The 26,051-nt window shown below is 45.4% G+C and overlaps 1 protein-coding gene across 3 annotated transcripts in view; it reads left to right on the forward strand.

Moving 5' to 3' along the window:
* Positions 1-341: 341 nt before the first annotated feature.
* The window catches only part of LOC126183673 (galactosylgalactosylxylosylprotein 3-beta-glucuronosyltransferase S), a 181,385-nt gene continuing 155,675 nt past the window's right edge, over positions 342-26,051 (forward strand). For 2 of the 3 annotated variants that reach the window (XM_049925836.1, XM_049925834.1), the window contains exon 1: positions 387-456. The gene's annotated coding sequence lies outside the window, so the exon portion shown is untranslated. Of the gene's footprint in view, positions 457-26,051 lie in introns of all 3 variants that reach the window. The other variant, XM_049925835.1, reaches the window with a different exon arrangement.

Genomic DNA, 26,051 nt, shown 5'->3' on the forward strand with positions numbered 1-26,051 from the left:
ATTTCAAGTATATATAAGAAAATAGCGCTTAAATAAGTCCACTTACGAATGAAACGTGATTTGTTTAAACTTTAGACTACAATCAGAACGATTAGTACACCCATAAGCGACACAAGCTGGCGTTTTTTATCAAAACACTTCACAATTACACGGAATCAAACCACCAGAAGCGAATGTTTTGGGGTAGGTAACATGGCGGATCTTCACTTGGGTTGGCTTCAAGTTTGTGATGTCATGACAACTCCTCTTATTTTTACCTCCATGGTAAATACCATGGTAAATACACAACATTTACCTCTTTGGGTAATATGAAGAAGGTTTGAATTCTAACCTCTTTGGTATGTATACACCGGTTGTCATGGGTGGGGAAGTCAGGTGGAGGAGGGAGGAGAAGTATTTGTTGACATGTGATAAGAAATATGTAACGAAAGAGCTATAGAGCGGCATACACTTTTTGTAAGTATGACGTGTATACTTTTGAGTGTCATACTTCTGTATAGTCTATTAATTGCTATACTATAGCGTAATTTTCAGTGACTGCCACTGTGTGAACATATAAGACACATTGTTTGTTGTCATTAGGCCTAACACTTCTTGCCCCGTAGTTACCAAGTATAGGTATTAGAAGCGTGTAACGGCCCTTCTGTAAACCCGGTATCTCGCGGAGAATATTTTTAGTGCAGGAACGTACTTATATAGTTCTGTCAACTGATGTGTGCTGTTATCTTTGATTCTCAGTAACGTAGTGAATGAAACCTATTCCTTTAAAACAGGCTTTTAGTGCCGCTGGCGATTGATAGTGATTTTTTTGGAGCAGGAATTTCGTATTCGTCAGTAGTAGTTTCGTTTTCTGTTGCCTTTTGTCGTTGGACGCTTAACAGTGATGTCCTGTTATTGCATTGTATTGCAACTCCGTAAAGTACGACAGCATTATTTAACACACTATCCTAAGTAATTAACCACATCTATAGGTAAAGAAACCATGTCCTATAACAAACATCATTATTTTTCGTACTGCTGTTTATTTGAAGTAGTTCTTCAGGTTGCAGATTCATTTTAATTTGTGTATGTTTATAGCTATTTTACCCCAACCGTTTTATGTCTTTTTTTCCTTTTTTTTCATTTCATGCGTGTGTGAGACAATGTTTCACTTTTGTTTTCGTTGTCTTTGAAGTAATTGAGAGCAAGGTAATTCCTCAGTAGTTATTATGCTTTGCTACATCTCTAAGGATCCTTGTTATTGGAGACGTTCTTAAGTTCAAACTTCTTTCTTCATATCAAGTATTAGATGCTCTCACTTTAATAATTTTGTTTATGGGTTATGCCCACAATGCAGTTGCTGTAAGCTCAGTTGATGCCAAGTTGGGTTCATATTACTGAAAATAAAAATATCTCTTCCCGATCTCTGATTGATCTGTTATTAATTTGTTAACTGTTGTTTATACCAGTGCTTTCATCCTAAGCCATGCATTTTATTGCTTTTCTTCAGCTTTTATATTTACAGTGCATTTATGTCTAATTCTGATGATCATTTCTCACTCCACTCATGTGAAACCTTTTGTCAGCTGTGTTACTAGTGAATTCTGACAATGTGTTTTATTTTATTCTATTGTAGTAACCTAAACACCGTTCCTAAATTCCATGTTCCCAGACGTTTGGCATGGCAATGACCATCCTCCATTACCATGCCATCTATTATTGTATAGGCTACATCTTTTGTTGCCTTCTTCCGGCTTCAGCCCTTTTCTCTCAAGTTCCAAATTTGAAGTTTCCAACACGTATTTCATCTTTTGCTGTTCTCTCTGCATTTGAGGACAAATATTACTAAGCCTTAATATAAGTGTAAAAGTATTGAAAAATGTATGTTGTCTGTGTTGTTAGTAGGCCTATTGCATTCCTGCAATTTTACTCTAACACAGGAATGTTCTCAATAGATAGAAGATATTTGATATTTTCTGTCTAATGTTGTGTATTCCATGGTTCAAGTACACTCTTCTGTTTCTTACCCCCTCCCTTCCAAATCACTATGATCAGCTTATTCCTATCTGATGTAACTAATATTTTCCCGTATATCATCCATATTTTGTCACTAAAATGTCAGCTTATTCATATTTTCCAACTATTGTCAGATCACCTTCGTCACTGCACTATGATTAGCTGGTAGCCAATCTAGAATACCACTCTGTTATTTCATTATTTTTCCACCAGTACTCCTATAAGAAATAAGAGTTCCAGAACTCTATCTCATTATCTAAAAAAAAATTAAGAGTAAGATAATTCCTCAGTAGTTTTTATGCTTCTGTTCCTTATTGATCATGCCCACAAGTGAGTTACTATCAGTTCAGTTGATGCCAAGTTGTGTTCATGTTACTGAAAGTAGAAATCTCTCCTCCTGGTTTATGATTGATCTTTTATTAATTTGCAACGAGTATTTACTTTACACTAATGTTTTAGTCTTAAGCCATTCTGTTTATTGCGATACTTAAGCATTTTAGTCTTAATTTTTATTACAGTTCCCATTTATATTGGCAAATTCATTGCAAAATTTACTCTTTCCATCCGATATGAAGCATATTGAGGGAGCTTATTTATTAACTCTTTTAATTTTTATGTATTTGAGAAATTTCACATTGTTTTTCCATTAGGCATGTCACATTTAAAAGTTAAACTGGGTCAATGGAAGGGTCTGATTCGACCTGTCAGCTTTGACCCATGGCGTAACTGTGTTGAGTGACATCATTGAGGTACGGCGTGTTAGAAATGGATTGTGTTTGCAAAGAGCATGTTGGAGTAAGGGTGGCACACTGTGGTTGTTGTGTTTGTTTCTGAATTGTTTGTGAGTGATGTTAGTGAGGTATTGAAGTTTGTGTTGCATGTTACTCGATGCTGGAGGAGTTTGTTTCCTTGGCAGTGTTATTTCAGTGTCGTTAGTTATTGGCTATCGGTTTGTTTTTGGTTATGAATTTGTTAGTTCATCTTATTGTTAATGTTTTTTTTTTAAGTACTATCTATGAATGTTGCAAGTAATGGTTATTTTTGTGTGTGTGTTGGGGGGGGGGGGTGCAGGGAGGGCAGTGGAGGTGCCTGGTATCGTTGTCTTCCTTTGAGCTATATAATTCAAATGAAATATTCGATTCCAGATTTTTTACTTTTTTTTGGTTCAATTTATTCTCAAGGATTTTGTGTTTGTCATTTTTTGGTGTTGTTTGTTTTAGAATGGTGACATTCTTACTGTGTGTTTAGCTTTCCCTGCCCAAGAACCTCTACTTTCTACCCCATTAGTTTCATTTTATTGCTGAAGTGAAATAGTTCGCATGGTTGATATCTTTGTTCGTGGGTGTATTTATTGACTTTATGGTTGCTATGTTGTGTACACTGGGAATAGGGGTGTCCACCATCTTAATGACATCACGGATCAAAGCAGATGGGTGGAATAGGACACTTCCACCACTGCTACTGCTGTTATAATAGTTACCATATAATTTCTATGTGACAAATAATTATGTCTACTAATACAGTTAGGATAACTACTAATTCAAGTTAGAATGTTGTTTTGTTGTATACAGTGAATTAGTTTACACTTGTTAAGAATGTGTCAGAGAAAAGGTATGAAGAAAAGTCATTTTGGCAATTTGAGAAATTCTTCTGAAGTTTTGTTACAAATTTGAGGGATAATATTTTACTGGTAGCCAGAACCTTTCACTATGATTGCATAGTAATGAGACTTTATTTCTATATTTATAAAACTTGTTGTGTATTGTATTGCATATGCTAGTTCACTTTAGGCATGTGACACTTTTTCCATAAGAAAGTTAATTGCCAAGGAGCTTAAAATGATTAAAATATGCCACAAAACATTATAACACAAAATTAAAGGCATATTTATTCCATGAATTTATGAGACAGCTGTTGATCATACCTACACTTCACAAAACGATTTCCACAGTTGCTTTATAAAGTAACATTCATAAGCAGACATTAAACGTCAAACAAGGCAACAGTACCCCCACGTACTTAATGCAAATTGTATGATGAAAACCCTACAGCGAAAAAAGTTCACGGCCTTGTCAGGTGTTTTTCTGGGTAAAACTGGTGCTGTGTCACTATTATCAGGTAGAATATATTCATCTGGCACATCTGGCCCCACACAACTGTCATTGTCTACCTCAATTTAATGTTTCATTGTAAATTTAACATGTATGTCTCAGTGATGTTGGTAATCTGACAGGCAGAATGTTTCACAGTTTTTCTGTGCAGCAATCAACTAGAAGCCAGGTACCAATATTCTTTTTTTTACAAAATTAGTCTCTTCAGTCTCATCATCTGCATTTGACATGAGATATCATCTAGGCATATATTAGACTCAGAATTGACATCTACATGCGTACACTGATACACATATATGGTGATGTTTATTGTAAATGGTGAATTTGAGGTAGCAAAGTTGTGGTGAGGTATTTGACTGCTCTTGATATAGTGCAATGATAAATTTCCTGGCACTTCCTACATATCTTTCCATCATTCTTGAAGGCCAACAGGAAGGTGATCATTTTTTTCTGTAGGAATACACAAAATGCATAATTTTCTCACAACCTTTGATGCAAGTTTCGTAAGTGTTTCTGTACTAGAAACATGTTTTTCACCATGCAGTACACTCAGCCATACCATCCTTTTGACATCATCTCTAATTCTGTCAACTGCTCCCTTTCTGTGAGCTTTTAAAAGAAGCTTCAGTCAACTGGGAAACCCTGAGTCTCCTACTTCTGTATTACCGCCCTTACATGCTCATTCCAATTAATATCACTTAGCAACATTACACCTAGTTATTAACCCATGTGAATGTGTCAGGCAGTATGCAGGATTGCTTTTCCTACTCTTCTCCATTAATGTACATATTTCTACCTTTAAGGCAAGCTGCCATTAATCATGGCAACTAGAAATTTTCTCTAAGTCAACTTGTACCCTGCTGCAGTCACCCAACAACGACACATCTCCAAACACAACAGTATCATCAGCAAACAACCACAAATTGCTGCTCACTCTGTACATCAGATCATTTCTGTAGGCCTATTCAGCGTGTTTCAAACCTTTTGTGTCAAACTGAAACAGCTGATAGTATGTGCATAACTGATTAGGTAAGCAATGGTTGGAAATGCATATTTATTTTGTTATAGGCATACACTGTGTACACCACATAACAGAACGTAACTCATAGTAAATGTTCAAAGTGATGACCACCAGTCTCGATGCCTGCATTGCGACAGTGCATGCAGTTCTGCTGCTTTCTCACAAAGATCCCAGTTACCTGTTGTACACTGGAACAGGCAGAGGGTGATAAACAGCGTACATCAGTGATCAATGCCCACGAAACAGACGTACAGTACACAACTTAGCTAATAGCACATGTGATGTGATGACCATATGCATCACACTGGTGTATTAACCTGTGTCACATGTGGACCACTATCTGTGGTGTCAGTTGCCCATTGCATCAGACAGTTTGTGGTGTGTCTACAGTGAGATGTGTTACTGTGTACAGTATGTGATGTGTTGTGGAGGTGGAACGTTACTTGTCAAGGATGGGTTGTTACTCGTCGTTAGAGTTGGTAAGCATTCATTTAATGTACCTGTGGCAGGATGTAGTTTTCATAGAGGAGCGTGAATGTATAGAGAATACTTTCCCAACAAGCATCTTCGTAATTGGGGAAAATTAATCTCTGTGGATACCAACTTATGAGAGATGAGATCATTCACGCCACAGAGCTGGGCTAGATTCCTGCCGAAGATATGTCCAAACACCAGACTTCAAGGAGATGGTTTTGGATTGTATGGCTGACCACCAAACAGTAAGCACCCATCAAATTGTTGTGAAACATACTCTTTGAAGGATACAGTGTGGAGAGTACAGGGGGAACAAGTAGTACACTCATATCCTAAAGAACGTGTACAAGTACTGGGACCAACGGATTTTGAGGCCTGTGTTCACATCTGTCAATGGATTATCCACTGCAGTGCTGTAGTGGTGAGTTCCGTACAGTTTGTATTGTTCACAGGCGAGGCCTCATTGACCTGTGATGGTGTTTTCAAGAGCTGTGTCTGGAGTGAAGACAGTCTCCATCTTTATTGATTTGTGGACAAAAGCTATGCCTACTGTAGGAAATTTATTCCATTTAAACTGAGAATAGGTTCAAGAATTCTGCAGCAAAACCAATGTTATGGATATTGGTCTGTAATTATGTGGGGTGGTTCTTTTACCCTTCATGTGTACAGGAGTCACCTGCACTATTTTCCCACTGCTTGGGACTTTGTGCTGATCAGAGATTTGTGATAAATGTAAGTTAAGTAAGGGGCCAATGATATAGTATACTCTTTGTAAAACTGAATTTGACTTCCATTCAGATCTGGTGACTTATTTCTTTTCGACTCTTTTTCAGGAGCTTCTCTGTGCCAGGTATTTTAATTACTATGTCCTGTATATGGTTGTCTCTGCGATAGTCAAACAATGGTATGTTTGAGCGATGCTCCTGCATGAATGATTTTTTACATGAAATTTAAAACTTCAGCTTTCCTTATGCTATCTTCTATTGCCACACCAGACTAGTCAACAAGTGACCGGTAGAACCCTTCGACCCACTTAATGATTGTACATAGGACCAGAATTTTCTCAGGTTGTTGGAAACATCTTTTGCTAACATATGATGGTGGAAGTTGTTTTATGCTTCATGCATCAATCTTTCTACAAACACATGAATAATTACTAACTTTTACCTAATATCCGTAGTAGCCACCAGAAAGATCGCGGGAGGCGCACATTGGCACGGCGCGTCATGGACAGTAGTTGCCGCAAGTAGAGTCCCGTCCACCAGAGGGCACGCGAGAATTCGGACGCGCCCTCTGCCGGCGAAACAACAACAACAACTCTGGCAGGACAGGCAGAGCGGAGTCAGTCAACATCGGGCATGCCTAGGACACAGTCCCGGTCTACGCTAAGTGAAGTGCGACGTAACGTGAACAGTGTTACTACAATATCATTTGTGCATCCTTTTTTTAACTGAGAGTGCAACAGTCTCTACTTCATCATTTTCTGAATTTTGTTTTTAATCCACAATGGGTCATTTTTGTCTTTAATCCACTTACTCAGCACCTACTTCTCCAGAGTGCGATTTACAGCCTGTTTAAACTTTCCCCATAATTCCTCTATGTCCATTACACTGGAACTAAATGATGTCCATTTGTTGTCGTAGTGGGATATGAACAACTGCTTATCTGCTCTTTCTAGCAGGAATACTGATGGATTTATTAACTTTAGTAACAATCACCTATATGATGATGACATCATGATCAGTAATTGCTGTTCCTCTACTGACCATTGATAAGGTTGAGCCTGTTTGTAGCTACAAGGTCTAAAATATTTCCATTGCATGTGGGCTGTCAAACTAACTGTTCAAGACTGTTTTTGGAACACATGTTCAAAGCTACCTCACAAGACTGTCTGTCCATATCACCTGCAGTGGTCCTGAATCAAGTCATTTTTGTTGCAGCTGATTTTCCACAAACCCACTGCGTCAAGGTAACATCTTTGGTAATGTCATCTTCAGAAAGAAATTTTTACCCACTGTTTACTCCAAAGTTTTGACATTCTTGCTTTGCACAGATAATATTATTAGCTTTTGGAGCAACTAGTGTATGTGCATTCTCTGGAAATGGCATCTTTTGAGAAAGTTTAATCACAAAGTAATTGCACATTCTCATGATGTGTACATACCGACCTCTTGATCTTTCTCTGTTGTAGGAAGTATGTGAGATGGTTGATAAGAAGGAAACTTTGTAAGACCCATATTAATATGTCAGTGTTCCTTTGGAGGTACCTTTTCTGCTTTTTTACCAACTTTTATGAGTTTTCCATCCTTCCTGCCAGGAGACATCCTTGTAATGTCATCACCGATGGAAAAGTCCTTCCTCACATCATGTACATTGTGTACAATCTTGTCTGACCTCTCTTTGTGTGAAGTTTTTTGTTGGTGGCAATTTGCAGTAAATTTGGTGTATTACCACTGGCTGTTCATTTGGTGACTTTGGCAGTGCTTTCTTAACTCTGCAGACAGCTTTTTTCAAATGCTTGAGGAGAAAAAAGCATATATTGCAAATGCTAAAATATATACATTTCGTGTCTGTGCAGTGACTGTTTGTTGGGAGAGGAATGTGATTCTTATGATTATTATTGGTTTTTACTCAGAACTGCATGTATGAAGTATAAAAAATTTCTTGAAAGAACTCTAGTCACTTTGTCCCGCTCATGTGTTATCCATTTTCTTGCATTTATTTAAGTGCCAGTATATGAAGAGTTGTATTTCTTTCCTCGCTGTTTGCTGTTGCATGTTTAAGATTCAATGAGTGTTATGGACAGCATTTTGTATGCATTCTCATCTGTGGCCTAGCTGTGTACTGAAAAAACCAGGCTAGATATAGAGCACAACCGCTCATTTCAGTACATCTCTACAGGCAGTCATCTACCACATATAATATATGTCTTACAATGTAGTAAAGGGTTAGAAGTTCCTCTCTGCCTGATGCTAAGGCATCTAGCACCTCCGATATTGTCTGGGATTTTTAATGTTGCTGTGCTTTTCAACGTGTCTGGTGTAACTGTTCCATCCTCACTCAAGGATGATTAGTTGGGTTGTAAATTTTAGTGGAAAGCAAATATGTATGTGTACTGACAGCACAGCTGTTCCTGTATGATTTAGCAACAGATACAAGGTGTCCATTGCTGAGAGTACATCTAAATGAAAAAAGTAAACTTTGTTTCATGGAATGAGGTTTGATGTTCCTGGAAGGTCCAGACAAGCATGGCGGGTGACTATGCTGGTCATTGGGAGATGCAGAGTTAGGTGGATAATGGATTCCGTCAGGGAAATAATTGGCAGATTGTTGGGAAGGAACACTGCAAATTGTGGCTAATGTCTTCTGCTACCTAAATTCAGATTCAGTCCTCATTTTGTTTATACAGCTGGCTGAAGTGGCAAAAAGAGCATACCTCACACAACTTGTGATTACCAATATATTTCGCAGAATGAATCACTGTCCTCTGGTTTGGATGCAGGTGAAGTACTTAAACCAGTGGCTCAGGCAATTATCTGCCAGTCATGGAGAACAATCAGATAGAGACTTATGATGATTCCATCCCCCACCCACGCACCCACCCTCCCAGCCACCCTTCCTCACCCCCACCCTTCCTCACCCCCTACAGTTCATCTACACCCATACTCTGTGAGCCACCATACAGTATATGGCAGACATTACTTTGTATACTACTATCACTTCCTCTCGTTACTGTTCCAGTTACAATTAGTGTGCAGAAGGATTAATTGTTAATCAATCTTCAGATGAGCTTGCATCCCTCTAATTTTGCCTTTTCATGAAATATGTGTTGAAGGAAACAGTATGTTAGTTTTCTCTATTTCCTCTATCAGTTCTACCTGGTAAGGGTCCCAGGTCCGGGAGAAATATGGGTCATACGAGGATTTTTTTGAAGCTATCTTCTTTGTGAATTTATTGCATTTCCTGTGGATTCGTTAATTATATCCTTGTGTGGTATTTGCCTTTCCTGTGATTAGTTTTATATGGCCATTCCACTTGAAATGACTCCATATGCATACTCATAGATATTTAGTGGATGTCATTGTTTCTAGTGATTATTTGACAATTGTGTAACCAAAAAGTAATGGTCTTCCTGCCTATTTATATGCAATACAATGATGTATGTTGAGGATCAACTGCCAATCCCTGCACTAAGTGTTGATCATCTGCAGACCAAGCATTTAACAATTCTCTGATGTTGCGAGTTCCTTATATACAACAGACCTGTGCAGATTTCAATAGTATCCATCAGCACATTACATGTCTTATATACTCCTTTGAGTATGCCTGAAGCTACTTTTATCTCAGAAAAATGCTATCCTTTAAGAATTAGATGCTGCAATCTATTTGCTAGAAAATTTTCCATTCAGTCGCAAAGCTGGTCTGATACTCTGCACGCTCATGTTTTATTCATTAGGCAATGATGCTGAAATGTGTGGAACACCTTTTGGAAGTCAAGGAACAAGGCATCACGTTGGCTGCTAGTATCTACTGGCTTCTGTTTCTCTTGAATAGAGTGAGCTGGTTTTCACAAAACCATTCTTTGCTGAATTGATTTGTGCAGAGTGGTCTAGTGCCCCCTACCACAGGATGTAGACAATGGGACAGAGTACATGTTTCACGCAGATATGTGTTCACATAAGTTAGAGGTACACTTCAAATGGACCAGTGATCAATTACATGCTGTATCCTGGTGGAGGAGAGGGGAGGGGTGAGAGAAGTACATCAACATATTAATTAAGGGTAGGGTTCATCATTGTAGATTAGGAGGAGAAAATACATACTTTGTACACTTGGCTTCATTTTATGGACTAAAATAATTAATTATGAAATATTCTCTATTGTAATAAATTGTAAAATGATCATTCAATAATTACCATGGAAAATAACAATAACAAAATTCAATTGCACAGTGGAAAGTTGTGAGCCAACCACAGCCGTGTATTCTGGTCGTCATGAGGTGCTGCACACAGCTACATTGATTTGCTGACATTTTCATAGTGATGCCCAACAGTTGGCTGCACTTGCACATGATGAGAAGTTTGGAAATGCACAAATGTGTACCTCAGATTTCCATAGGGAAAAAAATACTTCTGTTGCTGTTAAGACTCAATATAAGTTAATGTACACAATTGTAGCCAGAGGGTCTGCCAGTATAATGAAAAATCATAGTTCTGGTCTCATGTGAAGTGACCAAATGGATCAAAATCATTAACCGTATTGGCACCAGAAGATGGTATAGAGTAGGTTGGAATACTAGATTCCACCTTCTAAAATTGTTTCCCTGTGAGAGATTGTGCTGTGGTTTCTCATTTTAATTAGTATGTATATGATGAAATGTCAGATATTGAGATAAGTGATTACTGAATAGAAGGAGACTACATTTGTTCTACAAAGTAAAGGTGATGAATTTATAAGATACTTGCAAAACTCTGTGTAGAACATGCAAAAGAATTTGCCCCTTTATAACAGCAGTTTATAGCATGTTTTCCCACAGTTGAAAAGTACTTTGTAATTGGAAAGAGATGCAGGTCATTCCACTTTTCATAAAGGGTCATCAGCCAGATGTGGACCGAGCAAGGTGGCGCAGTGGTTAGCACACTGGACTTGCATTCGGGAGGATGATGGTTCAATCCTGCATCCGGCCATCCTGATTTAGGTATTCCATGGTTTCCCTAACTCACTTCAGGCAAATGCTGTGATGGTTCCTGTGAAAGGGCATGGTCGATTTCCTTCCCCATCCTTCCCTAATCCTAGCTTGTGCTCAGTCTCTAATGATCTCATTGTCTTCTCCTCAGCCAGATGTACATAATTATACTCTTATAAAACCTGACATCAGTCTTCTGGAGAATTATGGAATACATTTTGTGCTAGTGTATTTCGACTGTTGTAGTCAATTAAATTACCTGTAGACATCAACATGGGCTCTGCAGACAGTGATGTTGTGAAATTCAGCTCATTCTGTTCATTCATCAGATCCAAAAATAGCAGATAGTGCTGTACATGATGATGCCATTTTTATTTACTTCTAGAAAGTATTTGATAAAGTTCCATGTTGTTGTTGAGGAAACAAAATGCAAGTGTATAAAGCATCTGACCGACTTTGTAATTGCATTGATAACTGCCCAATTAATGGAGCCAGCGTGTGTGCAATATATAAAGTGATCTGGTTGCAGGACCAGCACAAGCCTAATTGCGCCTCTGTGCGAGCTGCAAAATTGCCGCCCACTCATTCTGTAGAAAAAAGAAAGTTTGTATAATATTAAAGTGTGATCATATTTTTGTATACGTGGAAACTTGACTTGAAAAGTTACTTCAAAAATGGTTCAAGTGGCTCTGAGCACTATGGCACTTAACTTCTGAGATCATCAGAACTACTCAAACCTAACCAACCTAAGGACTTCACACACATCCATGGTTGAGGCAGGATTCAGTTTTTATCAGTTTTATTTTTGAGAACCGTTTCTCCACTCGCGGGGTACAGACTGTAGCGCCTAGAACCGCTCGGCCACCCCGGCCGGCGAAAAGTTAGTCATGTGATTTAAACAAATGTAGCACTTAAAAATAATTTTAATAAACCATGTGAATTTTCGTTTATCGTAAATGAACTTGTTTTTACTGTCGTGTACCGATAATGTATTCTGCGGATAACAAAATATTATTACAACACAATTTAAAATTAATACGTAAATTTACTTTGAACGATCATGTGTACAATAACAATTTATCTTGCGTTGAACAAAATAAAAATCAACACGGTAAAGAAATAAATAACTGAACGTTTAAAAAAACTATACGAATCGAATTTACCTGGCTTTTGCTTGCGCAAATTCTTTCACTCGATCCACGTAGTTCAAGTCCTCTGTAAGTTCGCACTCAGTAGATGTTGCTGCAAGTTCACTTAAACGAGTTTGGCTCAGCTTGATCTGGGATATGTTTTTTATCAGTTTTATTTTTGAGAACCCTCTCTCCACTCGCAACTGTCACTGAGGGTGTTAGGACAATTCTTAGTGCAATATTAACATTGGGGCAAATATTGTTTATTCCTATAAACTTGTCTCTGTCGGACCTCTTCCTGGTTTGACCAACGTCGGAAGCACTTTTAAGTTCTTCCCCCGCCTCCAGCGCATCAACATCGCTTGACTCTTCGTCTTGCAAAACCGTTGCGAGGTTTCTACACCTTTCGTCCCAGCTATCAGGGGGCGTATTCTTCAGCTTACCAATGCCGTATAGAAAATGAAAATCATAGCAGTGAGACTTCAGCTGAGTGAATCTATCGTCCAAAGATGTGCTGACTACGTCTAAAAGATAATAGGAGAACTCAGTCTTGTAATGTTTCGTTGGATCCTCTATTTTGTCATTTCTTCCTTCATAGGTAAATTGTCTTGTCTTCTTGCACTGTCGCCGGAAAGCACGTATCCGCGATAATGGCTCAATCTTCCAGCTCTAATTCTGTGACCAGTTCTTTCGAATCCGTGAAGGAGGACACAAACTTTTCTTCCGGTTTGCAGTTCTCAAAATATACTTTCTTACTTTCAACCGTTTCCATTGCTCAGAAAAGATGGTCTTGCTGACTACACTGATGTGAAGCAGTATGTCGTACCAGATTACCAGAGAAGTAAAAAAAGTGTAATTTTTTATTTGATTCGTAAGTGCCGTGGCTCCGTGTGTGGTCATGCCATCGAATTCTTCTGATACGTGAACAAGCGCGTCATATAGCCCTCCAGTTTGAAACATCTGGGGCGTAAGTGCGTTGATGCGGCGTTCTCACCTAGTACATTCAGTGGGATTCCGCGTCAGGTAGGCAGACATTTCTTCAAGACATCCCAACGCCGAGCAGAGGACGAGAAGTAGTCTTACAAACTCTTCAATGCCGAAAACATGGTAACAGCGTATTGGGAAGGCATAGTGGAATCGTTTACAAGAAGATTCAACGAATGAGTGCTATATAATACATAGAATGCTCTCTGTTCAAATCTAAAATTCTTTCCCGGAGGCCAGAAAGCTTTTCCTCCATGTTTGCCCCAATGTGATACCATGGGCTTCTTATACACTGAAACACCAAAGAAACTGGTATAGGCATCTGTATTCAAATAGCCTACAGAAATTCGTAAACAGGTACAATACCGCACTGCGGTCGACAATGACTGTACAAGACAACAAGTGTTTGGCGCAGTTGTTAGATCGGTTACTGCTGCTACGATGGCAGATTATTAAGATTTAAGTGAGACTGAACGTGGTGTTATAGTCGGCGCACGAGCGATGAGACACAGCATCTCCGAGATAGTGATGAATTGGGGATTTTCCTGTACTACCATTTACGAGTGCACTGCGAATATCAGAAATCCGGTAAAACATCAAATCTGCGGACATCGCTGTGGCCGGAAAAAGATCCTGCAAGAACGGGGCCAACGAAGACTGAAGAGAATCATTCAGCGTGATAGAAGTGCAACTCTTCCGCAGATTGCTGCAGATTTCAGTGATGGGCCATCAAAAAATGTCAGCGTGCGAACCATTCAACGAAACGTCATGGATATGAGCTTTCGGAGCCGAAGAACCACTCGTGTACCCTTAATGCCTGACGACACAAAACTTTGCTCCTCTCCTGGGCCCATCAATACCGAAATTGGACTGTTGATGACTGGAAACATGTTGTCTAGTCGGACGAGTCTCGTTTCAGATTGTATCGGGCGGATGGACTGGTACGGGTATGGAGACATCATCATGAATCCATGGATCCTGCATTTCTGCAGGGGACTGTTCAAGACGTCTAGATACGACCGTTACAGGTGACGTATACGTAAGCATCATCACTGATCATCTGCATCCATTCATGTCCATTGTGCATTCCGACGGACATGAGCAATTCCAGCAGGACAGTGCGACACGCCATACGTCCAGAATTGCTACAGAGTGGCTGAGTTTCAACACTTCCGCTGGCCACCAAACTCCCCAGACATGAACATTATTCAGCATATCTGGGATGCCTTGCAGCGTGCTGTTCAGAAGAGATCGCCAGCCCGTCGTACTCTTACCGATTTATGGACAGCCCTGCAGGATTCATGGTGTCAGTTCTCTCTAGCACAACTTCAGACATTAGTCAAGTCCATGCCACGTCGGTTTACGGCAGTTCTGCGTGTTCGCGGGGGCCCTACACGATATTAGGCGGGTGTACTAGATTCTTTGGCCGGCCGCTGTGACCGAGCGGTTCTAGGCGCTTCAGTCCGGAACCGCACTGCTGCTACGGTCGCAGGTTCGAATCCTATCTCGGGCATGGATGTGTGTGATGTCCGTAGGTTAGTTAGGTTTAAGTAGTTCTAAGTCTAGGGGACTGATGATCTCAGATGTTAAGTCTCATAGTGCTTTGAGCAATTTGAACCATTTTTTACCAGTTTCTTTGACTCTTCAGTATATGGCACAATGGGATTTTTAATCTTGCAAGAACTTGAGTACGACCTACATCAGAGTGGAGCGTGAAGAATCGGGCATTGGAAGACATCCCAGGAAATTCTCGCGAATTCGTACATCGCGTACACCTTCGAGTCACGTCTGATCGACGAAGTGCACCAAAACTATCGTGTGCTTAATTCTTGAAATATCTAGTGTGCAATCCAGAATGATACTGTAGTACTTGGCAGATTTCGTCATTAATAAAATGGTGTTGCTTATAGATGACCCAATAAGATGAATCACCCTGTATTTCGTCGTGCGTGGCTTTTCCGAGGTAATGTGATGACCCTTCTTTTCACCCTGCTTTGCTCTGTTCAGGTGCTCCACATTATAGCGTCGAACTTTCCGAATAATTCATCAAGTTTCAGGAAGTTTCCGCTGTCACGCTGAAAGAGAGTATCCGTACTTCCTCCAAAAGGCAGACATTGCTGACCCAGAAAATTTATTATCGCTATTAAACGCTGAAGAACACTTTTCCATGTTAGCTTTCAGTATTCAGTAGCCTTTGATGATGGGAGTCAACAGCTCGTGAATTTTTTAGTCCATTAGAAAACACGATCCACTTTTTGCGCGAATTCAAATGCGCGGTAGACTTCCTATGCCTTTCGAATAATAAGCAACATGTCGACAGTCGCTTATACCGTTCTTTGCAAGTTTTACTGTTGATGACCAAAAAAGTTAAGCAAAAGCAGAAGACAGCATCCTTGCTCTTTGAGTAAACCAACCAATTTCTCTCTGTTTTTTTTTTCTTTTTTTTTTTTTTCTCTAGGTTCTTCAGAGACACTGTAATGCACAGGGTTCAGCGCCGGTTGTCTCACATGACAAAAGGCGTTCGAAGGCAATCGTAAGAAATCTCCGGTCATCTTCTGGGATCTGAGTCAATTGTGCCTTCAAGTTTAGGCTCGCCTTCAGCCCCATGTGCGGTGATGACTACCGCAGCTGATGCCTCTCCGGTATTTCTCGTTTTCCTGTTGTGCCTGATGTGTCGTTCTCGGAGCTTCCCTTGTAAACCCCCCCCTGCGGGTTCGGGGGTTAGAATAGGCCCGCGGTATTCCTGCCTGTCGTAAGAGGCGACTAAAAGGAGTCTCACATGTTTCGGCCTTATGTGATGGTCCCCTCTCGGGTTTGACCTCCATCTTTCTAAATTATTCCGAAGAGCGAGCCAATTGGGGAAGGTCGCCTTACATGGTGCACTGTATCCGTCGTGCATTGAGACCTTTAGCCGGCCTTTTCGTCGTTGCAATGGTGTCCCGCTCGTTTTCTATCTCTTGGGCGAGGATACGTCCCTGGGTGCGATTCCCACGCTGCACTCTGCAGTGTTGCTTTTAACTGCGACGACGACCTTGGACATTTTTGCACCTAAGATCCAGCACGGTAGCCAGTCCGTTGTGGTGGGGCCGCCATGTACCCTGTTGGTTGTAGCCCCCTGACAACACAGGGGTCGCTCTACTGATGCCTGCGCCGTTAACTCCCCACGTATGCCAAGGAGTAGATGCCCATCTCCCTGGGGCATCAGGACTCCCGGCAATGGCCATCCTGCCAGGTGGCTATTGCTGCGGCTGGGTGGCGCCCGTGGGGAGGGCCCTTGGTCGGAGTAGGTGGCATCAGGGCGGATGACCCGCAATGAAGCGTGGTACATCATCTCTCGCTGGCGGCCAGCCACCAGCAGTCTCTAAGCGTTCGAGGGCTCATTTTAAAGCTAACGTTTATGACCCCAAATCGTTCCCATCCCTGGCCACACCATGGGAGGAACGAAAGGCAATGAATGACAGTGACGTGTATTCGCCCAGGTATCTCGTCTGTACCAGAGCTGATGGTGACTAGTTTCTATCCGTGAAGCCTCAGTTCTTTGTAGAGCATTTAGAGGACAAGTTTGGGGAGATGGAGGGCTTGTGCAAAATGCGCTCTGGGTCAGTTTTGATAAAAACGGCATCCTTTGCCCAGTCACGCAGGTTACTTGCTTGTAACAAATTGAGGGGATGTTAACGTTACCATCACCCCACATAAGAGTTTAAATATGGTCCAGGGTATTATTTTCCATCGGGACCTACTTTTGCAGTCTGATGACGAACTGCGCGCCAATTTAGAGCGCCGAGGTGTACATTTCGTCCAGCGCGTTCATCGGGGTCCGAGGGACAATCAGGTAGCTACCGGTGCCTTCATCTTGGCCTTCGAAGGTGATACATTACCAGAGAAGGTCAAGGTGATGGTCTACCGATGTGACGTCAAACCCTATATCCCTCCCCCGATGCGGTGCTTTAAGTGCTGGAAGTTCGGTAACATGTCCTCTCGCTGTACTTCTAGCCTCACATGTCGAGATTATGGACGTCCATCTCATCCCGATACTCCATGTGCTCCGCCTCCTGTCTGTGTCAGCTGTGGAGAGCCTCATTCCCCTTGCTCGCCGGACTGCAGTATCTTACAGAAAGAATGCAAAATCATGGAATATAAGACCCTGGACCGACTGACCTACACTGAGGCTAAGCGGAAATTTGAAAGGCTACATCCCGTGCGCATGATGTCATCTTATGCCTCCACTGTCACTCCTGCTCCAGCTCCTTCAGCTGCAAGACATATAGTCAGCTCTCAGAGTCAGAGGACCTCACCTGCCCCCTTGACGATGGGGGCCCCTTCTCTCGCTGTTGCTCCCACACCATCTACCTTGGGAGCAGCACCCACTAAACCACTGGGGACACCAGTCCCCACTTCTGAGCCAGAGAAGCGTAAGTGTTCTTCGGCTTCTTTTGCTCGGAAGGGATCCATTGGGTCACTCCCTTCCCAGGTTCCTACCAGCGGCACAGCAGACACCAACCAGTGGCTGAAGAAGCCACAGGTCACTGGTCGACGGGCTTCGCGATCCTCTTCGGTCCCGGAGACTGACTCCAATAAGCCCTCTCACCAACGGCAACCAAAGGAACAGTGAGAGAAAACGACTTTGAAGACCCGTAAGACCAAGACACCTGCGGTGGCACCTACTCCACCGCTACCTAAAAGCTCTGCATCTGACGATGAGGTGGAGATCCTTGTGTCCGCTGAGGACCTCGCTCTCGCCGGTCCCTCAGACGCAATGGATAGCACTTGCATGGGTGCTCCATCAGAGGCAGCAGGTGACCCAGCGGCGTAATCTGCCTCCCCAGTCCCGTCACGCCTTTCTCCGCCATGGACAATACCATCCTCCAGTGGAACTGCAGCGGTTTCTTCCACCATCTAACTGCGCTCCGCCAACTTATCAGCCTTCACCCTTTCTTCTGCATTGCTCTTCAGGAAACTTGGTTTCCAGCAATGCGAACCCCCGCCCTCCGTGGCTATTGGGGTTATTATAAGAACCGGGCAGCATATGAAAGGGTGTCTGGTGGCCTCTGCCTCTATGTCCTTCACACTCTGCACAGCGAGTCTGTCCCTCTCCAAACACCTTTAGAGGCTGTCGCTGTTCGGGTGTGGACGACACAGGCTGTTACCGTCTGCAGTCTTTACCTTCCACCGGATGGTGATGTCTCGCAGCATGCCCTGGCTGCGCTGATAGCCCAATTGCCGCCACCTTTCTTGCTATTGGGCGACTTCAACGCCCATAACCCTCTGTGGGGTGGGTCAGTGGCAACAGGTCGAGGCGCCATCGTTGAGCATTTATTGTCGCAGCTCGATCTCTCGATTTTAAATGATTGTGCCTTCACACACTTCAGTGTGGCGCATGGCACATACTCCGCCATTGACCTTTCAATCTGTAGCCCTAGCCTCTTACCGTCTGTCCAATGGAGTGTGCATGACGACCTGTGTGGTAGTGACCACTTTCCGATCTTTCTGTCACTACCACAGCGTCACTCTTCTGGGCGCCCTAGCAGATGGGCTATGAATAAGGCTGACTGGGACTTGTTCTCCTCCACTGCCGCTATTGAGCCTCTCTCTAATGATGACATTGATGCGGTGGTTCAATCGGTCACCACCGGCATCGTTACTGCCGCCGAATCTGCCATTCCCCGTTCCTCTGGGTCCCCTCGGCGGAAGGCTGTGCCTTGGTGGTCGCCTGCGATCGCTGCAGCGATTAAAGATCGCCGGCGGGCGCTACAGCGTCACAAGCGACATCCCTGCATTGAACACCTCATCACCTTCAAACGGCTGCGTGCGCGGGCCCGCCGCCTTATCCGCCAAAGCAAGCAGGAGTGCTGGGAGCGATATGTGTCCACCATTGGCCTCCATGTCTCTCCATCGCAGGCCTGGGGCAAGATCCGACGCCTCTATGGCTATCGGACCCCTGTCAGCGTCCCTGCGCTGTCACAGAATGGAGCAGTTTGTACAGACTCCGACGAAATTGCCAACAGTTTGGAAGAGCATTTTGCTTTTAGTTCCACTTCTTCCGCTGGCCTTCCGCTCCATTAAAGAGCGGATGGAACGTCGGAGCCTTTCTTTTCGCACCGACGCTTCTGAACCCTACAACGCTCCATTCAGTGAGTGGGAATTTCAGAGTGCCCTTGCCGCTTGCCCTGATACCGCTCCCGGGCCAGATCGCATCCACTGTCAGATGCTGAAACACCTTTCAGTGGACTGCAAGCGACGCCTCCTCGACCTTTACAACCGTCTCTGGGTCGAGGGCGAGTTTCCGTCGCAATGGCGGGAAAGTATTGTCATCCCCGTTTTGAAACCTGGAAAGAACCCTCTGGAGGTGGACAGCTACCGTCCCATTAGTCTCACCAACGTTCTTTGCAAGTTGCTTGAACGGATGGTGAGCCGGCGCTTAAATTGGGTACTGGAGTCTCGGGGCCTTCTGGCTCCGTCTCAGGGTGGGTTCCGGAAAGGCCGCTCCGCCGCCGACAATCTGGTGAGCCTGGAGTCGGCCATCCGTACTGCCTTTGCCCGCCGTCAGCACCTGGTCGCTGTCTTTTTCGACATGCGGAAGGCGTACGATACGACATGGCGTCATCACATCCTTTCTACGCTTCATGGATGGGGTCTTCGGGGCCCTCTGCCGATCTTTATCCGCAATTTCCTGTCGTATCGTACCTTCCGCGTGCAAGTCGCAGCCTCCTATAGTTCCACCCACGTCCAGGAGAACGGTGTGCCACAGGGTTCTGTTTTAAGTGTCTGCCTGTTTTTAATAGCCATTAACGGGCTCGCTGCGGCTGTGGGAAATTCTGTCTCTGCTTCCCTGTATGCTGACGACTTCTGCCTTTATTACAGCTCTACTGGCATTGCAGCTGTTGAACGTCAGCTACAGGGCGCTATCCGTAAGGCGCAGTCTTGGGCTGTAGAGCATGGGTTTCAGTTTTCGGCAGCCAAGACCCGCGTTATGCATTTCTGCCGGCGCCGAACAGTCCATCCAGGGCCGCGGCTTTATCTTGGCGACGAACTCCTTGCTGTGGTGGAAACCCACAGGTTTTTGGGGGTGGTTTTCGATGCCCGGTTGACTTGGCTGCCTCATATCCGGCAGCTTAAACAGACGTGTTGGCGGCATCTAAACGCTCTGAGATGCTTGAGCCACACCCACTGGGGCGCCGACCGCTCTACCCTGTTGCGGCTCTACCAGGCGTTAATCCAGTCTCGCCTGGATTATGGGTGCCTAGCTTATGGCTCAGCATCCCCATCTGCGTTGCGGGTGCTGGACCCAATTCTCCACAGCGGGATACGCCTTGCCACTGGTGCTTTCCGCACCAGCCCTGTGGACAGTGTACTAGTGGAGGCAGGTGTACCTCCACTGCGGTTCCGGCGCCAACGTTTGCTGGCCGCTTATGCGGCCCATGTTCTAAGCTTGCCCGGGCATCCAAATTATCGTGCCCTGTTCCCGCAGTCAGTCGTCCATCTGCCAGACCGTCGGCCCCGGTCGGGTTGTCCGATCGCCGTACGCGTCAAGGAGCTTCTCTGTGGGCTTGGGTTTTTCCCTGTTCCACCTCCTTTCCGGGCGCCTCTGCGTACACCCCCGTGGTGTGTTCCTCGCCCTTGCCTTCGGCTCGACTTGACACAGGGCTCGAAGGACTCGGTCCCTCCAGAGGCCTTCCGCTGCCGCTTTTATTCCCTCCTGGCCACGTATCAGGGCTCTGGAATTGTTTACACCGACGGTTCGATGGTTGCTGGTCGTGTCGGGTATGCGCTAACTCTAGGGGACCATTCCGAACAACGGTCCTTGGCGGCTGGCTGCAGCGTTTACACTGCTGAGCTAGTCGCCATCTTTAGAGCCCTAGAGTATATCCGCTCCTGCTCAGGTGAGTCCTTCGTTATCTGTAGCGATTCCCTGAGCGGTTTACGAGCTCTCGACCAGTGTTTTCCTCGTTCTCGTCTGGTGATGGCTATCCATGAGTCCCTGTATACTCTTGCGCGTTGCGGCCGCTCTGTGGTCTTTGTGTGGACCCCCGGTCATGTCGGTATCCCGGGCAATGAACATGTTGACCGCCTGGCGAAAGAGGCCACGAGTAAACCATCTCTGGATGTTGGCCTCCCAGAGGCTGATTTGCGGGCGGTCCTCTGCCGAAAAGTTTTTGCGCTTTGGGACGCTGAATGGCGCGATCGGATTACACCCAATAAACTCCGTGCCATTAAGGAGACGACGACTGTGTGGCGGTCCTCCATGCGAGCCAACCGCAGGGACTCAGTCGTCCTTTGTCGGCTCCGCATTGGCCACTCCCGGCTAACACACAGTTATTTACTGCGCCGGGAGGACCCTCCTGTATGTCGCTGCGGGGCGGCTTTGACGGTGGCCCACATTCTGTTGGCCTGCCCCCTTTTAGCTGTGGTCAGGCAGACATTTGCGCTGCCTGATACGCTCCCTGCCGTTTTATCCGATGACCCTGTTATGGCTGCCTTAGTTTTACGTTTTATTAGGGCAGGGAGTTTTTATTCTTTCATCTGAGTGTTTCTGTTTTATTTTTTGTTTTGATTCTGGCCTTTGGCCTATGATTTTAAACTGATCTTTTAATGTGTTTCTAAGTGGTTGGCTTTTCCTTTTTTATTTCTATGGTCGGCCAACCACTGTCACACTCTGTGTGGTTTTAGTTCGTTTTGTCTTGTCCTTGTCTCCGTTTCTCTTGTTCTGTATCGTCTGTGATCTATTCTGTTCCTCGTTTTTATTCTCTGTGGATGTTCTTTGTCTTTGGAAAAAGGGACCGATGACCGTAGCAGTCTGGTCCCTTTCATCCCCCAAACCAACCAACCAATCCATTAAAGAGCGGATGGAACGTCGGAGCCTTTCGTTTCGCACCCACCACCCAGAATCTTACAATGCTCCATTCAGTGAGTGGGAATTTCGCAGTGCCCTAGCCGCTTGCCCTGATACCGCTCCTGGGCCAGATGGCATACACTGTCAGATGCTGAAACACCTTTCAGTGGACTGCCAGCGGCGCCTCCTCGATCTTTACAACCGTCTTTGGGTCGAGGGGGAGTTTCCGTCGCAATGGCGGGAAAGCGTTGTCATCCCCGTTTTGAAACCTGGAAAGAGCCCTCTGGAGGTGGACAGCTACCGTCCCATTAGCCTCACCAACGTTCTTTGCAAGTTGCTTGAAGGGTTGGTGAGCCGGCGCTTGAATTGGGTACTGGAGTCTCGGGGCCTTCTGGCTCCGTCTCAGGGTGGGTTCCGTAAAGGCCGCTCCGCCACCGACAATCTGGTGAGCCTGGAGTCGGCTATCCGTACTGCCTTTGCCCGCCGTCAGCACCTTGTCGCTGTCTTTTTCGACATGCGGAAGGCGTACGATACGACATGGCGTCATCACATCCTTTCTACGCTTCATGGATGGGGTCTTCGGGGTCCTCTGCCGCTTTTTATCCGCAATTTTCTGTCGTCTCGTACCTTCCGCGTGCAAGTCGCGGCCTCATATAGTTCCTCCCACGTCCAGAAGAACGGTGTGCCACAGGGTTCTGTTTTAAGTGTCTGCCTGTTTTTAATAGCCATTAACGGGCTCGCTGCGGCCGTGGGCAATTCTGTCTCCGCTTCCCTGTATGCTGACGACTTCTGCTTTTACTATAGCTCTATTGGCATTGCAGCTGCTGAACGTCAGCTACAGGGCGCAATCCGCAAGGCGCAGTCTTGGGCTGTAGCGCGTGGTTTTCAGTTTTCGGCAGCCAAGACCTGCGTTATGCATTTCTGCCGGCGACGTACTGTCCACCCGGAGCCGCGGCTTTACCTTGCCGGCGAACTTCTTTCAGTGGTGGAATCACACAGGTTTTTGGGGGTGGTTCTCGATGCCCGGTTGACTTGGCTGCCTCATATCCGGCAGCTTAAACAGGCGTGTTGGCGGCATCTAAACGCTCTGAGATGCTTGAGCCACACCCGGTGGGGCGCCGACCGATCTACCCTGTTGCAGCTCTACCAGGCGTTAATCCAGTCCCGTCTGGATTATGGGAGCCTGGCTTATGGCTCAGCATCCCCATCTGCGTTGCAGGTGCTGGACCCAATACTACAAAGCGGGATCCGACTTGCCACTGGTGCCTTCCGCACCAGCCCTGTGGACAGCTTACTTGTTGAGGCAGGTGTCCCTCCACTGCGACTGAGGCGCCAACATTTACTGGCGGCTTATGCTGCCCATGTTTTTAGCTTGCCCGGGCATCCAAATTACCGTGTCCTGTACCCGCAGTCAGTCGTCCATCTACCAGTCCGTCGGCCCCAGTCGGGCTGTTCGATCGCCGTACGCGTCAAAGAGCTCCTCTCTGGGCTTGGGTTTTTCCCAGTTCCACCTCCTTTCCGGGCACCTCTGCGCACGCCCCCATGGTGTGTGTCTCGCCCTTGCCTTCGGCTCGATTTGGCACTGAGCCCGAAGGACTCAGTCCCTCCGGAGGCCTTCCGATGCCACTTTTATTCCATCCTGGCCACGTATCAGGGCTCTGGAATTGTTTACACCGACGGCTCGATGGTCGTGTCGGTTTTTCTCTGACTCTAGGGGATCACTATTAACAACATTCATTGCCAGCTGGCTGCGGCGTTTTTACTGCTGAGCCGGTCGCCATCTTTCTTGCCCTAGAGTATATCCGCTCCTGCTCAGGTGAGTCCTTCGTCATCTGTAGCGATTCCCTGAGCGGTTTACGAGCTCTCAACCAGTGTTTCCCTCGTTCTCGTCTGGTGATGGCTATCCACGAGTCCCTGCATTCTCTTGCCCGTTGCTGCCGCTCTGTGGTCTTTGTGTGGACCCCCAGTCATGTCGGTATCCCGGGCAATGAACATGTTGACCGACTGGCCAAACAGGCCACCAGTGAACCCACCGTGGACATTGGCCTCCCGGAGACTGATTTGCGGGCAGTCTTCCGCCGCGAAGTTCTCTCGCTTTGGGACACTGAATGGCGCAATCTGCCCACGCCAAACAAACTCCGTTCTCTCAAGGTGACGACATGTGTGTGGCAGTCATCCATGCGAGCCACTCGCAGAGATTCAGTTGTTCTTTGTCGGCTCCGCATTGGCCACACCCGACTGTCTCACAGTTATTTATTGCGTCGTGAGGACCCGCCTCTCTGTCGCTGTGGGGCGGTTTTGACGGTGGTGCACATTTTATTAACTTGTCCGCTTTTAACTGTGCTCAGGTAGACATTTGCGCTGCCTGATACGCTCCCTGCCCTTTTACTAGATGACTCAGCCATGGTGGACTTAGTTTTGCGTTTTATTCGGGCTGGGTATTTTTTATCGTTTAATCTGAGTGTTTGTTTTTTAGTGTTGATTCTGGCTTTTAGCCTCTGATTTTAAACTGAGTTTTTAATGTGTTCTTGCTGGTTGGCTTTTCCTCTTTTTTTTTCTCTCTATGGTCGGCCAACCACCGTCACTCTCTGTGTGTTTTAATTTGTTTTGTATGATATCTGTCGGAGTCTCCCCCCTGCGGGTTCGGGGGTTAGAATAGGCCCGCGGTATTCCTGCCTGTCGTAAGAGGCGACTAAAAGGAGTCTCAAATGTTTCGGCCTTATGTGATGGTCCCCTCTCGGGTTTGACCTCCATCTTTCTAAATTATTCCGAAGAGCGAGCCAATTGGGGAAGATCGCCTTACGTGGTGCACTGTATCCGTCGTGCATTGAGACCTTTAGCCGGCCTTTTCGTCGTTGCAATGGTGTCCCGCTCGTTTTCCATCTCTTGGGCGAGGATACGTCCCTGGGTGCGATTCCCACGCTGCACTCTGCAGTGTTTCTTTTAACTGCGACGACGACCTTGGACAGTTTTGCACCTAAGATCCAGCACGGTAGCCAGTCCGTTGTGGTGGGGCCGCCATGTACCCTGTTGGTTGTAGTCCCCTGACAACACAGGGATCGCTCTACTGATGCCTGCGCCGTTAACTCCCCACGTATGCCAAGGAGTAGATGCCCGTCTCCCTGGGGCATCAGGACTCCCGGCAATGGCCATCCTGCCAGGTGGCTATTGCTGCGGCTGGGTGGCGCCCGTGGGGAGGGCCCTTGGTCGGAGTAGGTGGCATCAGGGCGGATGACCCGCAATGAAGCGTGGTACATCATCTCTCGCTGACGGCCAGCCGCCAGCAGTCTCTAAGCGTTCGAGGGCTCAATTTAATGCTGAAAAGTACAATCCAAAAACGTTCCCCTCTCTGACCACGCCGTGGGAGGAGCGTAAGTCTCAGGATGGAGGTAATAGTTATTCGCCCCGATTCTTAGTTTGTACAAGAGCTGATGGGGAGTCTTTTCTCTCCACAAAGCCTCAGTTCTTCGTCGAGCATTTAGAGGACAAGTTTGGGGAGGTGGAGGGCTTGTCAAAAATGCGCTCTGGATTGGTCCTGATCCAAACGGCATCCTCTGCCCAGTCACGACGGTTGCTTGCTTGTGACAAGTTGGGGGATGTTGCTGTTACGATCACGCCGCATAAGAGTTTAAATATGGTTCAGGGAGTTATTTACCATAAGGACCTTCTTTTGCAGTCTGATGACGAGCTGCGTGCCAACTTAGAGTGCAGGGGTGTACATTTCGTCCGTCGCGTTCATCGGGGTCCGAAGGAAAATCAGATAGCTACCGGTGCCTTCATCTTGCCCTTCGAGGGTTATACGTTACCGGAAAAGGTCAAG

The sequence above is a fragment of the Schistocerca cancellata genome, chromosome 4 (genome assembly GCF_023864275.1).
Source record: "Schistocerca cancellata isolate TAMUIC-IGC-003103 chromosome 4, iqSchCanc2.1, whole genome shotgun sequence".
NCBI classification, from domain to species: Eukaryota; Metazoa; Arthropoda; class Insecta; order Orthoptera; family Acrididae; genus Schistocerca; species Schistocerca cancellata.